Genomic DNA, 13,543 nt, shown 5'->3' on the forward strand with positions numbered 1-13,543 from the left:
TGAGCGTATAAGAGAAAGGATTCAGAAGTACAGTGAAGTTCTCATTTTTAGATGGTGGTACACTTTAAGAAAAACACGTTCAGTTGTTTACCTGTTTCTAAAGTTCTGTAATTCAATTTCTGTCCAAAATACTTTTATAGCCTGAATCTTAGTACTGCTCTGTAATATTAAATAAGCTCGAGCCTGTAGTGAAAAACATTGCTCTTTTCCTAACTCCCTTTTCATGCACAATTGAGTAGAAGCAATGTAAGAAACTTCATAGCTGGCTACATTAAAGTTAGCGCAATACTTTGTGCTTAGTTTAATAGACATTGATGTATCTTTAAAGTATGCAGAACTGGCAATACACAAATACCAAATAGCCTCTCATGTGCAGCCATAAAAAGAGAGAGACTTAATATTCTTTCAAATATTTGAGCCGCCTGGTTCTTTGCCCTGGGTATTTATTTTATACAAGCCTTATTTAGGGTTGTTACATTGTAATATGCCCATTTTATAAAGGTCACTGGCTGGATAACCTGAAATGGAATTGACCTTAAGTGAATTCCATGTCACATCAATGCATGCTAATACCCAGCAAAGGTCTCAGAGAGTCATTACCTCAAGGACAGATTTGTTGTATATGTCCCTCAAGTTATGTTGCCTTGTAAATAACGTATGGTAAACCCTAGATAGGGCAATCGGAGGAAAAATACAAAAGTGCCTCTTAAGATCTACCATCGAGTATAACTATTGTACTCCACAGTTTACAAAAACTAATCTACCTTAAAGGGATTTTCCAGCAATTAAACTATATAGGGTCACATTGGGCTGAAAAGTTTTTAAAAAGAAGTACTCACCTACCACAATCCCCAGCTGCTGCTACACTACTGTCAGTGCCTGATTCCCACTTTCACCTGTTGCTGGTGACGTCTCAACCCAAAGGGAGACATTTATCAAACTGGTGTAAAGTAGAATTGTCTTAGTTGCCCCTAGCAACCAATCAAATTCCACCTTTTATTTTTCAAATAATCTGTGAGGAATGAAAAGTGGTTAAAGTTAAATATAGTAAATGACTTAACTTTTACTGATCCTAGGTTAAAGCCTATGTTCACACATTGTCAAATAATTATCAAAATAATTTTTAGCAAAAACTAGAAAATCCGCTGCGGATACGTCAAGTGTGTTTGTACCCTTACTTTATTTATTTCTGTTGATCTGTTGTAAGGCAGCTGGCCCTGGCAACTAATCAGATTCTAGCTACCTGTAAAAATGAAAGTAGTAATCCTATTGGTTGCTAAGGCTCCCAACTGCCATTACTGCTGGGCAGCTGCAGCACTAATTATATCACCTGTGTGTGCAGTGTGGAGATTCTCCCATTCATCTCTATGGGGCACTCTTCCTTCTCCTGCTCCCCTCCTGTCAGGGGCGTAGCTAGGGGTTCAGACTAGGGGGGGCGAATGAGTCTGAGTGGTCCGCCAACCAATAATGTTACCCATAGGGAACCTCAGTAGATGACAATGCTTTCCGAATAATAAAGGGTATTTTCTACTACATTATTAATAGTGAACAGTGACTGAGAACAGTGGAAAAGACTTTCTACATTTCACAGATATAACCATTTAAAAATTAAAGGGGCTATCAAGCTTTGCAAAAACATAGCTGCCTTTTTCCAGAAACAGCGCCACTTTCCTCCAGAGCTTGGATGTGGTAGTGCAGCTCAGTTCCACTAAAAGAGAATGGGAAAAAAGTTGTGATAGCACACACAACATAGAGGAAGCTATGGCGCTGTTTTTGTTTTCTATCTAGCCATCCATTCATTCTTCTATCTCTTTATCTCATATCTGTCTGTCTAATATTTATTGGGCAGCATGAGGACTACACCATAGCTGATGGTCAATGACAAAATTAGCAACATCCGAAGGGTTTTCCCGCAGTACCAGTAAAGTAAATGTATAGTACAAATGCTGGGTAATAACAATAAATAGTCCCATGCAGTTCAAGGCAACTGTACTAAATAACCTATATACAGATGATGATACTTTAATATATTTAGATAACCCAGATCTACATGTTCCAGCAGTATTAGATGCCTTAAAATTTTTTGGTTCCTTCTCTGGGTATGGAATCAATATACATAAAAGTCAACTTCTTTACCTAACTCCGCATAAGAGGTCTACTTCGGGTGCTGCGGGGGTCTCCATCGCTAAATCCTATATTACTTATCTTGGAATCCAGATTGGCAGAACTCCCTCCTCACTATATTCCCTGAACTATCGCCCTATAATTAAGAGAATAAAACAAGATCTCCAGAGATGGGAATCTCTACCATTGTCAATTCTAGGCCGTACCCACTTAATCAAAATGATGTGTTTTGGAAAACTGTTATATCCAATGCAAACAATACCCTTTTTACTCAAACATTCTGACGTTTCCCTACTCCAATCATATTTCACTAAATTTATTTGGCAATCAAAGAGACCTCGTATTGCCTATTCCACTCTCTGTCTCCCTACTTCTAAAGGTGGCGCTCAATGCCCAGATATTAGATTATATAATTTAGCCGCTCTCTTTCGCCATGCTAAAGATTGGATTATGGACACGTCATATTTCTCCAATATTTTAATTGAGAAAGCTTTAGCAGCACCTTGGCCTTTACCCACCCTGCTACATGCTAAATTACCAGAACTCCCCCCAGAAATTAAGAGAAGTGTTATCTTTAAAGACACCATTGCCACATGGAAGGCGATACGAAAATTATATGGTTTACCCTTTTGCCTATCGAAAAGATTTCCTCTGTGGCATTCACCACTTTACCCACCTGACTCAGACAAATTGGATTACTCAGAGTGGCAGAGTGCACATGTTTCTTCTGTTGGGGATCTGCTGGATACTAATTCCAGCACTTTCTTATCATGGGATATCGTCAGAACACGATTTAAATTGTCTTCATTTACCTCAATACGATTCTATAATTGAATTTCTTAATTCCAGAGTACGGGACATAGCAGAAGCAAAAAAGTGATATAGAATTTGATAATCTATTCCCAACACCACTGGTACATAATTCTTTATCACATACATATGGAGAACTTTATCTAGACAAAATTTTTTAAAAAAAATGGTCCTCCGTAATTTTTTCAGAGGATCTGACCCAACAAATATTAAGAGGATCTCAACTAGTGCATTCTGCCACTCCTAATGTGGTTCTACGTGAAATACATTTCCGCTTTATACACAAGGCTATATATGCCTTTAATATTCCTTTTTCCAACTCCAACACTTCTTACATAAACAGTTGCCCGAAATGTTCACTTCCTAAAGCAGACTTGTTCCATTGTGCCTGGGCCTGCACGCGAGTGCAGGAATTTTGGGACTCTGTGCGGCTCTATCTTTTGTCCACTTGGGGCCATGCCATACCACTTCTCCCTATTAGTTATCTTTTTCATTTTATTGATATAGACTCTACTACTCCCTCTCCTAAATTACTTACTTCTAAAGGAATTCATTTAACTCTATTAGTTTCCCTGAAATGTTTATTGAGACACTGGATACTGGATACTCTACCAGACATTTCTGAGGTAATCTCGGCTCTGAAGGAGATCTTTCATTGGGAACTTCTGGATGTATTGCGCACCAAAGAAAAATCAACATAAACATTTATGTCCAAATGGACACAATTTCTAATTCATGATTTTACTATAGAAGAGAGAGACTCTGTCATTAATCAATTTAAGGACACTGATTGGTATTGCATGGCCGTCCAAAAGGAACTCTGGGAGCACTCCAAATATCTTAAGCTTTTCCCTTTCTCTGTTAAAGACAATTCTCTCCATTCTATTGGTAGCATATTGAACATCTGACATCTATACCATGTTTAAGGTGATATTATAGGTTACTGTTTTTCTACCTATGTTTTTTGGTAAGACTACTTTGTATTGTATATGATAATAAGTCTTGTATCTGTATGATATTGTAAACATACAATCCTTTGTTGCCTGGGAGCGACTTTCTTTTTTATTATGTAATGAATTTTCAATATGTATGTTCAAATATTACATAAACCACTAATAAAATATTGTTAAAAAAATAATAATAAATAACCTATATACAAAAAAGCCAGACTACTGCAACATAACTAAATGGAATAATTACTTTATTAATCCATAGAAACAATACGTGACAATACATTAAAATGTAGGAGAAATCAGCCCCGATAATCGTGGTGTACAGGATATATGAGAGCTGCCAATTAATGCGTCCATGTAGTATTTAGACCCAATTTTAGCCCTCATATAGTTAACAGGGTCCCTCTATGCTCTTATATAGTAAAAAGGCCACTATCTATACCCAAACATAGTAGATTATCCCCCCTTGTTGCTCCATATAGAAGATAGACCCTCCCTGTGCACCCCCATATAGTAGTTAGGCCCCTCTGTACCATCATGTTGAAATTCAGTTTCTCTGTGCATCCATATGGTAGTAAGGCCTTCTGTGCCCCAATATAGTAATAATTTCCGATTTCCCTCTTTTTCCATGTAGTAGTAGTAGTAGTTAGGGCCCTCCGTGCCCTTATATAAAAGTTAGACTCCCCTCTTTGCATCTATCTAGCATTTAGACCTCTCTGTGCAGGCAATCCAGGCTATATTCCCCATGCAGCCACTCCCTTCCCCAGCAGTAATCTCCCTGGTAATCCTCCTATTGGTTAGACACCACCACCATTGTGAGTAGACTGTACCTCCAAATTAAGTACCCCCTTTTCAGTTAGCCAGCACACCCCATACCCCAACCTCCATAGGTAACATCCTTCCCAGGAGTTGGCCCCACCCACACAGGTCTCCTCCTTTATAACTAAGGGAAAAAAGCCATACTTACCTGCTGTGTGATTGCAGTACTGTAGTCTTCTCATATCAACTCTCTCCCTGCTCCGTGAGCGCACGAGTGACATCACTCATGTTCCACAGCTCTAAGGGAGGGAATGGCCTCTTGTGGCCACAACAGTGATTGGCAGGGTGGAGAGCCAATGCTCTACTCGCCTTGTCAATCATCCTGCTGCATTCAACTGCATGTTCTCCTTGCATACAAGTGTAAACAGCTAAATGTTCAGACACAACATTCAGTAGCCGTATGGGCACCCCAGGAGCACTGGTTGCTGGCCATTGGCCACCTACAGCCAATAGACATTTGTTAAGTCTGTCTGCAAAAGCAATAGCTTTTGCGGACAGCATTAACTGGCCAAATCTTCAGTGGGCCCCCTGCCTGTGTGGGCCCGGGAGCTGCCGCCCCCTCTGCCCCCACTAAATTACGCTACTGCCTCCTGTACATCTGGCAAGGATGGGACCTTCGCTCTAACCTTTCCGAGCACCCAATGTATTTGTGGGACAAATATGGGGTCAAACGGTGTTTGGAAGTCTATAGAGGACAAACAGACAGACTTTCATTTTTATGATATAGATAAAACAATGTGCGAACAGGTGAGAAAAAAACTGCATTTTTTGGCAAATAAAATAAATGTAAATGGTTCATTATTTTTGTGGCCTCATTAAGGGCAACTTTTCTCTACTTTGTGTGCACTGTGAATTCTTCATAAACTTCAATAGAACATATTATTACATTGAAAATATAGCCATATTATTCACTCAAAATTATGTCTGTTTATTGTTATTTTATTGTGTGTGAACATAGCCAAACACTCCAGAGCTGCATTCATAATTCTGTTGGTTGCTACTAGAAACAATAGGCAACCTTGTAATAATTGGTCAAGGATATCTTTAATAGAGAAGGATATCTCCTTTTGTAACATGATAGGCTATGTTCCCACAGCGTATCTTTTCGTAAAATGGCCGTACTTTGTACGAAAGGACATGCTGCCTTATCTATGGGATCCCGGCCGGAGTGTAAACACATAGTATACGCTCCGGCCGGGATCTCTCGTGGCACCGCAAACAACTGACATGTCAGTGCACACTGTGGAGCCAGCGGATCCGGCTGCTCGCTCCATAGTGTGCAGTGGGGAGTTCTGATGCAAGCGCGCATGGATGCGCCTGCATCAGAACTCTGCAGCCCAAAAGACCATCTGGCCAGTACTGCAGGGTGATCTTTTCAGAGATCTTTTCAGAGACCGGCCGTTCCGTGACCCGGCCGGCTCACGGAATGGCCGGTCTCTTACGCTGTGGGAACATAGCCTAACACTGTATGGCACCCTGGCTATAGGGTAAATATAGTGTATGTTTTTGTGGGATGTTTCTCAATAGGAAAATAGAGCTGAGTAAGCTTTTCTGGCATATACGTATCTAGTGCTCTATAGATAAGTTAGGCATATGTACCAAAACATTTTATGGCTTACACACCAAATGTAGGGGAAAACAATATGTAAATGTAGCTATAACTAATTTCCTAAGATGCAGGAACATTGTAGAGTGGTACCTCGGTTCTTAAACTTTATTGGTTCATGAAGGCAGTTTGAGAACCGAGCAGTGTCTTCCCATAGGAAATAATGTAAATGTGTTTAATTGGTTCCAGCTCCCACCAATAATTACCTACAGTACCCATATACTACATTGAGGAAAAAATGATTGGGTTGAATGGCACTGTGCTGACTTAAAGTCGAATGGCTTCCAGCCGGTGGGTGCACGTCCTTGGCAGTCGACCCCCGACTCCACAAAATGTAGAATAAAGCAGGTAGACGGCACTCCAATAAAGTAAATAGGTGCAGGTTTATTCACCCGTATACGTACAACGACGTTTCGACTCAAAGCTGAGCCTTTTTCAGGCAAGTAAAGAGTGTCATACATGTGATATTTATACAGAAGGTGACATATACTACATCGTATAGTGCCCAGTTTAATCTCTACAAGTTAGTTACAGAGCAGCACTATTCTGTACAGTACACAAAAAACATTCAACAAAACCAGCAATTATAGTACATTAGTCACCGACTCCTTTACTGTATAGTGTTGCCCCCATCCCAGCACTGTAAAGTATGGAAGATGGTGGTGCACTGACTGTACTACTACAGCACTGTATATGCACTCCGGCAGTCTTATACAGCACTGTACTGTATGTGAAGCCTCACCAGTGTTACTCACCAGGTACAACCCACCATCCATTCTCGCAAAAATGTTCAGATACCAAATACTTCAAGACTTGGTGCCCAAATGTGTTTGAGAACCGAGCAAGAGTTTAAGAACCAAAGCAAACTTTTCTTGAAAATACAGTTTGAGTTCCCAGCAGTTTGAGAACCGAGGTACCACTGTATATCCTTCATGAAATTACATTAGAAGTTGTGATATACAGACACTTCCCAGAATACAAAAAATCTTCTTACATAGCTCTGAGCTGTGTATAGGCTCTGGCCTGAATTTCTGCCACCTTGGTTTTAATCAGCAGCGAGAGTAATATTATAGAGGTAAGAATTCTATATCCAGGCACTGAATATGACAGGTGGAGGTGATTGACACTGTGACATTTTGGGGACAAGTAAGTTTCCAAGTTAATTTCCAATATTTGGCACATGTCAATAGAGGCAGAAGTACATTATTATATTATTGGGGATCCCTATTTCAGCCTTCTCTTATACCACAGATATGTAGCCGCTTAATGGGACTGTCCAGAATCAGAAAAAAATACCCTGCCCTCATTTCTAAATATTTTTAAAAAGTGCAATTCTTGTGTATGGATTGGGTCTGATATTGTATCCCAGCCTCATTTACTTTAATCAGGATGAAATGCAAAGACCATGGGAAATAAATGTGACAATAGTTATTCCATTTATGAACAGAAAAAATAAGAGTTTGATATAATACAACTCATTAAGCCCTTAAAGGGAACCTGTCACCCCCCGTGCCGGGGGGACAGGCTCCCGACCCCCCGCTACAGCCCCCGATACTTACCTGATCCCGCCGGGTCCCGCTTCTGGATCCGGTCGGGTCACGGAGATCTCAGCCGCTGCAGCCTGGCGCGCGCGCTGAGAGATGAGTCCAACACTCCTAGAGAATGACGGAGAGTCCACAACTTATATTGTGTCTGATGGCCTGTAAAAAATTCAAACCATTGTCAACAAATATATGTAACTTAAAACCGCTCCATTCCCAGGCTTATAACGCTTTTATCCTTTGGTCTATGGGGCTGTGTGAGGTGTCATTTTTTGCGCCATGATGTTTACTTTCTATCGGTACCTTGATTGCGCATATACGACTTTTTGATCGCTTTTTATTACAATTTTTCTGGATTTGATGCAACCAAAAATGCGCAATTTTGCACTTTGGGATTTTTTTGCGCTGACGTTTACCATGCGAGATCAGGAATGTGATTAATGAATAGTTCAGGCGATTACACACGCGGCGATAGCAAACATGTTTGTTTATTTATTTATTTACTTTTATTTATAACCTGGGAAAAGGGGGGTGATTCTGACTTTTATTAGGGGAGGGGGCTTTTTATTGACAACACTTTTTTTTTACTTTTACACTTATACTAGAAGCCCCCCTAGGGGACTTCTAGTATAAGTGCACTGATCTCTCATAGAGATCTCTGCAGCATAGATATGATGCAGAGATCCATGAGATCGGTACTCGTTTGCTTTCGGCTGCTGCAGCTGGAAGTAAACGAGTGCCAAGCCGGGGATGGCGCCATCTTGGAGTGGTCCCCGGCCGACTTCAGACAAGGAGATCTCTCCTCCGGGATAACGTCCCGGGGAGCGATCTTCGCCACTAGACACCAGGGATAAGCTGAATCCGGTAATCGGATGCAGCTGTCATGTTTGCCAGCTGCATCTGATTACTGTATTAGCGGGCACGGCGATCGGACCGTGCCCGCTAATACCTGTGGTCCCGGGCTACAAGCGGCACCCGGGCCCGCCGCGGGTGCCGCTCTGAACACCCTAACTGGCAATAGGGCGTAAATATACACCCTTTGTCGTTAAGGGGTTAAAGGGAATCTTCAGAGAACAACATATTGTGAACTTTTGTTATAACTTTTAAAATCTAAATCAACAATAGATGTGAAATAAAGCAAATTTGAAATATACATTTATATTTTTGTTGTTGTTATTATCATGCTGTAAAACAAATCTGAACTTACCAGAAATCACAGCTCAATGTCACATGACTGCCTTCTCTCTGTGAGTGCTCAGATGGCCTGGGATACACACAACTTTCTGTTTTCTTACTCCTCCTGTTTTCCTGTTTTCTGAGAATGTTCTCCATGATAATTTAAATAATAATAATGAGAAAAATAATAAATGTATATTGCAGACTTGCTTTATATCACATCTACTGTTGATTTAGATTTTGAAAATTATAACGACAGTGACACTTTAAATAAACTTTTATAGATAACACAGAGTCCAGACTTAACAAAGGTTATGTTCACATTGTGTAAAAAAAAAAAAAAAGAGAGAAAAGGCATCCTTTTCTTTCACACCCGTTATTACCTAATTTTAACTGAAGTCAAAGGAATGACGGCCACCCAATACATACAGTGTATTGAATGACGGACATCAATTTAATGTTCATAACAATTATGTGCAGACGTTAGTTTTAGTTGTTCACACACAAATATTTTTTCCATCTTTACCACTAAATTTAACAGACAGGTGCCAAAAATGCAAAATCACTAACTTCATTTTGACAGAGAAAAGGCAAACAGAAATAAACATTATGTGAACATAGCCAATAGATGATATTCACAGTTCACCTCCTTCCTCTCTCTGCACAGTGAACTCTGCAGAGCATGCCCATCCCATTTTTCCACAGAATTCAAGTTTCCTGTGGTGTATGTGGTTGCTGTAAAGCACATACCTGAACGCTGTTAAAGCAAAATATAGAAATAAAAAAAATCTGATAATAAAATCAGATTAGAAAAAAGGATGTGTATCAGAATCCTGTTTAATTTTTTTTTTAAATAGGCAAATCTATCTTTAAATCTACTGTAAAGAAATAACAGTCAAGACTAATAAAAATCAATTACAAGTAGAATTTGAGTTTAATTGGATCAGAATGTAATCCGATTTATTTTATCCATGTCTCACAATGGATAATACGGCTCCTTTGTGGTCGAGTCTTTGCAAGGTGAAAATAAATATTAAATATTTGGAGAATTGTGTAGATGACAAACACCTTTTTATTTTGACACATTGGGAACAGTCTCCTAATACATAGTGCTTCTCTGCAGTGTCCCATGGCTCCATTGTCATCTCCTAATACTAGCCATTTCAAAGCAGAATTCTAGGCAGATTGAGGTCATCTAAGATCTACAACATATGAATCCCGTTGAAGATATTTGAGACATTGAAGCTTCATTGTAACATGCGGACTAAATTTCCAATTTTAGCATCCCCACTGAGTGGCGGGCTGCAATCCTAACATAGACCAGCACTTATCAATCTTTGTTTGAATTTCTGAATTGAGAAAGGAAAAGAACTGTCACAGATATTCTCTCCATGTAGCCTTTCTTCAAACATAAGAGTGAATACGAGAGCAGTAGAGGGAGCAGAGATGGCTGAATGTGAGCCCATACTAAAATTATATGTGGATATGAATAACGGTATGTGAGGCTTATTTGTGATGCATATAATCCAACATATATTAAATCCGTCCAAAGAAAAAAAGCAAACAACATAAGGACAGACTAGATGGACCATATTGCCTTCCTGTACCAACATTATTATATATTTTAATCATTCATTAAATTCAGTAAGACTGCACAGATTATTATTATTATTAGTAGTAGTAGTAGTAGTAGTAGTAGTAATAAATAAATTTACTTTTATAAACTATTTATACTAATTCCAATTTTAGGCTGAGGGTCACACATGCCTGGAGCAGATATATATGAAAATGAACCATGACTGATGCCTATGCACCAGTCAGTGTTACAAATAACATGCCTAGTGTCAGGAACAAAGGACCTTACCGTAATCAAATTTATATACTGTAGATCACATTTCATTAACTGATATCTAGGTTTCTAGACCCAAAAAATACTAGTGAGATACAATTTTGTATTTCTGCGTTTTTATATTCCGCGCAATGATAACCATATTTCCATGCAATGATGTTATATAATATGGCTAGGATATGGCAAGCATTAAATTTGAGGAAGATCCAACCTTTGGGACCCCTGCAGGTCATAAGAAGGAACCGGACAAGTTCCCTTTAGTTAATTTTCTAAGTAGTGTTTTTAAATTCAGCCAAATGGGACTGTGTTGTAGTTCCTTTCTGTGTAGGGGGAAACTGTAAAGGATCAGTAGTCCCTAATACTGACATGGGTTTGGTTACCTGCTATATAATGATAAATGTTACCCAGACAAGAAGCCTTAGTGTACATGGACATGAATGCCAGTGCAAGACACATACTGTAATAACCCCCAGGGGCGAATTATAATAAGGGCTATCTGGGCAACCGCCCGGGGCCCGAGCTCCAGGGGGGCCCAGCCATCATAATAAGGCTGCCACATCCCCTGTGTGCACTGAGGGGCCGCGGCCACCGGATCCATTTGCGGCCGCACTTCCCCTTTAAAGTATGCTCCAGCAGACGTGCCACGCGTAGGCACGTCTGCAAGAGCATCCTCTGGCCGGTGACGTCACTTCTGGGAAGCGCCAGGAGGAGCGAGAAGCGGAGTCCCTCACCATACTGCTGCTGCTGGAGAGATGCTGCTGAGTAAGTTTTTGTTATTTTGTTTTCTCCATGGGGGGGGGGGGGAGTCTAAAATGTCTATCTGACAGATCCTTTGGGACGAGTCATGGCCGGGGAAATCTTCATGATGGCCAGAGCCAGGTGAAGAGGAAAAGGAAAAACGAACAACTTTGATTTAGGAAACGTCACTCATGGATAGAAGCCGCCTCCTGTAAGTCACTGGCTTTAATGGCACTGTAATCACTTATATAGTCTGCAGAACTTGTTTAGAGATGGATCTACTTCTATATGGATAGATAGATAGATAGATAGATAGATAGATATTAGATAAATACATAGATGATAGATAGATAGATAGATAGATAGATAGATAGATAGATAGATAATTCACTGCAGAGGACATTGCTCTGCCATTTTTCCTTAGTTGGGGCATGGCTATCAGGGGGCCCACAATTTCTAAACTGCCCGGGGCCCATGGTACCCTTAATCCGCCCCTGATAACCCCTATTATGGGGCCCACAAGCAATAGGATCAATTCTTAGTCTAAAAGACTAAGCACAATGTTGGCTGATCTGTTTAAAAATTACAATAATAACAGCAATGGTCTGCTGCCTGTGGCTCCATGTAAAGGTATGTGCACACTTCGGAATCCTGAGGGAACACCCGTCGTGGATTCCGCAGCTCGTACTTGCTCACAGATTCTGGCAGCCGTGCGCATCTCTGCTGCTCTCATTGGCTTCATTCTATGGTTTGAACGATTCCACTTTCCGCCCGAAGAATGCATCAGATTTATCACATTGAGATGCAAAAGTGCCCAAACACATAATAATTAGTTGTAAACCATGTTTTATGGTGTAAAATGCACCAAAATTCTGTAAATCCGCCCTGCAGTGCACATTCATGATGTCACCTTTCGAACAATCATGATTGGAACCCCAAACATGATGGATTGGGGTCCCATCCATCTTTTGCCACAGAGCTGCCTATAGCCATATATAAGCCTCCAGGAGCCTGGAGATTTTCCTGTAACCTCAGTGATACTTTAGTCACGTTTTCAGTAGCAGAGACCAGAATATATAATACAGGAGCGGGCTTATTAGGCTGATAGCAGCTATAATGTATTTTTATATCATGCGGACGTGTTGTGAATTGTTACATATATACAAAGGTGAGAATTTATTCAAAAACTTTTACCTGGGTAGAATGCGTCTCATTTGTGGAAGCGGATGCCGAGGATATATAGCCTGCAACAATATAAATATTAATTTGTTGTTTTATATCGGAAACCAATAAGAACATTCAGGGCATCTGTAAGAAAAAGTGGAAATGTCATAAGTGGTGAAATAGAATCCTAAGAGGAAAGCTAATGTGTATTTAAGAGAGGTTCCTGCATTCAAATAATACATTTACATCTATTGTATGGTTCTAAAACAAAACAGGAATTAAAGGAGCCACAAAGCTTAAAAGGAACCAATCACCACCATTTCCACACCTAAAAACAATCGCTAATAAAGTTTATTACGCACTTTCCTATCTTAAGGCCCTATTACACAGGCCCATCTGGAGGAGCAAGTGAGCGGCGACCTGTCAGATCAGCGCTTGCTTGCTCCTCATTCCCTGCTCGCTGACGGTGCTATTACACATGCCTACAGTAAGCGTAATCTTAAGATTGTCCAGGGAGCCCATAGGAGATTACCTGCTATCATTCTAGATTTTTTCAACATGTTGAAAGACAACAATCAGCCAACATGGTGCATTTCAACTGATCGTTGCCTTTTAAAAGGAGTTATTACTCCAAGCGATTATTGGCTGTAACGGCTTATAATCGGCCAAACATGGCAGATAATTGCTTGGTGTAATAGGGCCTTTACATTTACTTCCTATAGGCATGCCCCCTATCTACTAAAAACAAATTCTAATAAAGTCT

The sequence above is a fragment of the Dendropsophus ebraccatus genome, chromosome 4 (assembly GCF_027789765.1).
Source record: "Dendropsophus ebraccatus isolate aDenEbr1 chromosome 4, aDenEbr1.pat, whole genome shotgun sequence".
NCBI lineage: Eukaryota > Metazoa > Chordata > Amphibia > Anura > Hylidae > Dendropsophus > Dendropsophus ebraccatus.